We start from the raw sequence: 5,599 nt of genomic DNA, 5'->3' as shown, positions 1-5,599 counted from the left end.
TTTTTTTTTTTTTTACTTGTCCTTGAGAAAATCATGGCAATTTGTTTCTTGACAGAACATGATTCATTTCCTTTAGTTTTAAAGTTTTTTTGGCATGAGAAAAATGGTAGATATTGCTTGTCAGCACTGTGTGTGTGATGTTAGAAGACATTTTATGGATAGAACATGTTTCCATAAAGAACCAGAGTAATTTTTTAAAGAGTATAAATGGAATAAATTTTACTCACCTGCTAACCTTTCACTGACTTCTTATTATACATGAATTTGTTCCAAGCTTCTGCTATAAAGGTCTTCTGCCCATTTCATTAGAATAATAAGTTTTTAAATCCTTATGACCGTTATGAGGGAACTTGGAGGTGCAAATGATTAATCCACTTGAAGAGTAATCAAAAGTTTGGATGTTTAACTACACTTAGAGACACTTCCAAAGAAAGGTCTGCTTCTCTAGAGAAGCAGACCCACTGCTTTAGATATGCAAAAGCTCAAAGTCAAATTCATTTCTGCTTGGTTACAGCGAGTCATAGCTGACCCTCCAGCAGGTTTTCAGAGTTTATAAATTTGTATGGAGGTACATTGCTCATCTTTCTCCTGAGAAATAGCTTGTGTATTTTTAGTTGGCAGCAAAACTACTTATCCAGTAGGCTACCATACCTCACTTAAATATACACATATACATAAACTCTACATGTATGTGTGTGTATATATTTGTTACATGCCATCCAGTTGAGTCCAACTCACAGTGGACAACAGATCTGAACCCTGCTCCATCCTCATCATCTCTGACACACTCAAGCCCATTGCTGTCACCACTGTGTCAATCCAGCTCATTGAAGGTCTTCATTTCTTTCTCTGACCCCCTTTCCCACCTTTCCAAGCATGATGTTCCTTTCCAAAGAACACAGATCCCATCCTTAAAATATGATGCTTTTGAGTTGTGATGCTGGAGAACATACCATGGACTGTCAAGAGAACAAACAGATCTCTCCTGGAAAGGGGTGAAGCCAGGTTGCTACTTACAGACAAGGATTTTGAAACTCCACTTTGAAACTACACAGTTTGAGTGTATTACCCCTCCAGCATGGAGCCAGATGCAGAATTCATATCAAGCAAAAAGCTTTGTCAGGGAGTCCATATTAATGGAGGCCACACTCCTGAAGAAATGTCCCTGGTGTCATATCAGGAATATGGCTATATTAAGGATATTGTAAATCTCTATTTTTTTAAAATAAAATCAAACCTAACTTCAGGGCTTTTGTTCATAGGGTCACTATGAGTAGTGCTTGATTTGACAGCAATCAAGAACAAATAACCTTAAAATATTATTAATTAAGAATAATTATATCACACATGAAGAAATGTTCAAAATCCCTAGCTTTAAGAGAGATGCAAATAAAAACAACTATGAGATATCATCTCACCCCAGTAAGAACAGCAAAATTTAACAGAACAGCAAACAACAAATGCTGGTGAGGTTATGGAGAAACTGCAACCCTTATTCACTGTTGTTGGGAGTGTAAAATGGTGCAACCTCTATGGAAGGCTGTATAACACTTTCTCAAAAAGTTGGAAATAGACATACCATTTGACCCGGCAATTCCATACCGGGAATATACCCTAAAGAAAGCATAACTGGCACCCAAGCAGATATATGCACACCCACGTTTATTGTGGCTTTGTTCACAATAGCATAGAGCTGGAAACAACCCAAGTGCCCATTAACAAATGAATGGATAGAGAATCTGTGGTATATTCACACAATGGAATACTATGCTGCATTGAAAAACAAGGAACTCATGAAACATTATACAAAATGGGTGAGCCTGGAGGACGTTATGCTGAGTGAAATATCCCAGGCACAAAAAGACAAATACTGCATAATGCCACAGTTATAAAAAAGAACTGACATTGGGCTTGGGGAGAGACTGAGAAAGATGGGATAAATAGTGTATGCTGCATTGAAACAGATGAGGGAGAGAACTGTTTAAAAGGGATATATGAATAGGTATTATTGTCATGAGAGGAGTCCAGAATAAAGGCAGTATAGTGGAGTGGACTCTGCAGGAGGGATTGCATAACAATGAAATAATTTTTCTTTTACTTTTCAAAGAGAAGAGCGAATAGGAAGGAGGGGTGGGCAAGGAGAAAAGTGCAAAAATGAATGAATGGAAATTCAAAATATCTGTAAACTTTCATGAAATTAATTTTAAAAGAAGAATAATTATATCATTGCATAATGGTTACTCCACATCCTCACATAAATGGCAAACAAAGGGATAGTAATAGTTTAATATTTCCATGTGTAACTGCCACAGGTAGCTCTGTGGGAGGAAGGTGGCCAATATCTCCCATGTGAATTATATTCTTAGAAGTCCACTGAAGGGTCAGGTTTGAGTGAGGCAAAAGATTCAATATCAAGTGCTAGTAAAACTGGTAAAATTGGTAGTCAAAGGCCTTAAAGTGGCATTTTTATCTCCTTACACTCTGGTCTTTCATAGGCAGTCCCTTGTCAAATGACCCTTTTCATTATAAGATCCAATAACAGTGTCGATTTATCCTTGCGGTCTGGTGGCCTAGAGGGTAGATGTTGAAATGAAGTGATCTAAATTCTCAAGGAGTTTCATGGGGCAAAAAATAGACAAAACTGCCTATCTTTTTGTCTCTTTCAGTGCAACGAAGAAGAAGAAGAAGAAGAAAGAAGAAAATATGAATGTGAATGTGAGTGCTTCAGATTCTTGCCAGCCCATAGAATTATTTAAACATGCTAATCCCATACTTCTGTAAGAACTAGGGTTCATCCCATTCTCTTGTTACCACAAAGCTTTCTGTTAAAGTCCCAGCTCTTCAGTATGCAGCTCAGCATACTCCCATATGTGGCGCTGCATGGTTTTGTGTCCTCTTTGGAGTTGTGACTATTGAACGGCAGTCAGCATCATCAGGTGCCAGATGTGTGTGTGTGTGTGTGTGTGTGTGTGTGTGTGTGTGTGATCATCCATGTGACTCTAGGGCATAGATTTACCCTTAACAAACAGGTTGAAGAGGAAGTGATTAAAACATGTATTATTATTTAGCTTTTCATTTGTCCTCCAATTAGTTCATTTCTCAAATGTAGAAGAGATCTGCTGTACATTTGCCTTTATTCCTAATTCTCAGGACCAGAACGTGATGGAAGAGCACTATATTTGGAGTCAGGTAGTCCTCATGGAAAAGCAGCTCCATATGTTAACTATGTGAATTTGGAAAACTTGGGCTCCGTGGGCCTCAATTTCTCATCTATCAAATGGAGACAGTATTTTTTTTCCTACTGTGCTTTCATAAAGAACAAATGAAGTATAATAATAGAGAATGAGTAAATTATCTTGGTGAAGAAGACAATGTGTAAATGCCATTATTTTGTCTGATAATTACTGGTTTAATTTAAGTATTGATCAATGAAAGTATGTTATACAATGTTGTGTCAGTTTCATTATCTTGAGCAAGGGTCTAAAACTTTATTTTCAGAAGTGACAGCTCTAAAGTCAGTTCCAAAGTCTATTTGTTTACACTTTAATCAATTGGAGAAACCCCTGGGCCTACTACAGGCAAGAATGAGGCGGCTGGTGAGAGCAGTATTTATATAAAATTTCTAAAGGGACTATGAAGAGCATAATCCTGGTTTTAAGGTGAAGAAAGCTATTCCCTCATCTATTTCAAGTGTCAAAGTGTTCCATGTCCAGGGATTTGTTCCAACTGTACTCAAAGTTTGGGAATTATCTTTTTCTTTTTTGGTACCCTTTGTAATTCCCCTTTTTAGCATAACACAGAATCTTCCAAGTATACTAACAAGTTAATATTGGTAAATTTCAAACTGAACTTACTTGAAGAATATTTTCTTTAAATAAATTTTACTAGAATAGTAAAGATTTAAATAGCACCAAGCCTACTTATTTCACTTATCCAAACTCACTACCACATAATTTAATGACTGTAGCTCCACTTGTACATATTTTTTGCCCTTTGGATTTAAGAGCAAAGCTATTGATGGCAATAATATCATGGAACATGGAGACAAGTCTCCTGACTCCTTAGCAAACCCATTTGGTTTTCAATAGCTTCTGAAGAGATTTTAGGGAATTTGAGGACAAAATACACCATACATTTCTTTGCTTTTGATTCTAGGTGTGAGGAGATTGGTCCATGTTTGGGCACTCTGAGTTGGCCCATTTATTTCTTGTGTATGGCTGATTATAAGAAATTTCTTTCTTAATTGAGTTAAGAAACTGATAACCCTCCTTTCATCTCTGGTGTAAAAGACCATATAAATGACAAACACTTTCCTTTTCCATTTTTTCCAGTTGTTCTGTCATGATTTGAGGGAATGATGTTTCCATGATTCGAGCTATCAGTTCTGCAGTTTTGAGAATAATCATGATGCCAAGTATGTGACAAGAAAAGACCAGGAGCAATATGGTAGATTATCGGGGGTGGGGGGAGGGAGTAATTCATAGACAAATACCTCTGAAGAAAAGCAGGACTTTCAATTTTACTGTGTGCACCCTACCTTATGAAAGAAAGGAAAACAGAACATACTGGTAGATTTGCCTTTTTTTTCCAACTGAATGCATCAAAATGGAAACCCAAGTATTAAATATTAAAGATACATGGTCTGAATACTTTTTTAATATAACTACTGTCTATTCAGTTTTATGTCTGAGGCTTCTGTCTTTACAGGTCCTTCAGCCTTTGCTCTGACAGAGGAGTCCTCTAGTAACTAATTTGAGTATTGGGATCCTGGATTGGACTTATTCTCTCCACATCATTCTTCTGAAAGGCCCAAGTTTGGCATTACTTCAATCTACCCTCCCCATCTGGGCAATGTTCTTGCAAACACAAAGATGATCTCACGCTGTTGGAAGAAGGGTTGCATAATAAAATAGTACTCCTCTCTTAGGCCACTGCGCACTGTGAAATATATTGTTTCTTGACCTTTTGGCTAAGATCCCACGTAGAACAACTAAAATATTAGCTTCCTGTCAGCTTCACCACTCTTGAGGCTATAATTTCTGACAGCTGTAAGAGATCTTGTACTTTGTGGGGGCCCAGATGAACTGTCTTGGTAGAAGGCCCTTTGTGATAACTGAGTTTCCCCCCCAAAAAAGGCTGTATCATGGACTATCATAAGCCAACAATCCATGTACTGTTTGAGCCCTCCCTGCAAAGTTTGCTTGATGTTCCCCTGGCAGGGACTGTGAAGCTTGGACGTGAATACCCCCAGTGAAGAGCAGCTGACTCGCAAGCAACATATTTCATCCTTGGTTTGCTGTTTGGCTGATGACACAAAGTTCTGTTTTTGTTCAGCTGAAATCTATTTCCTTGAGACTTGTATTTATTACTGCTGGTTCTTCCCTTATGAGTTCATACACAGTAAGTCAAATCCCTTTTTAACTATTTGAGGATTGCTACTGTTTGATCCCCTTGTCTAGTTTTTAGACTAAATTATCATAGTCCCATGCAAACATTAATTTAGGTTATTTGCTTTCTCTTTTCTAGGCTCTGAACATATCCCAGAACTGACTTATATAATTATCATCTTCAACATTATGTATTTATTAAAGAAACATAA

The sequence above is a fragment of the Elephantulus edwardii genome, unplaced genomic scaffold, assembly GCF_000299155.1.
Source record: "Elephantulus edwardii isolate Elephantulus edwardi_28Jun2011 unplaced genomic scaffold, EleEdw1.0 scaffold00307, whole genome shotgun sequence".
In the NCBI taxonomy this organism is placed as follows: domain Eukaryota; kingdom Metazoa; phylum Chordata; class Mammalia; order Macroscelidea; family Macroscelididae; genus Elephantulus; species Elephantulus edwardii.
The sequence above is the reverse complement of the archived record's forward strand: the minus strand, read 5'-3'. Positions refer to the sequence as shown.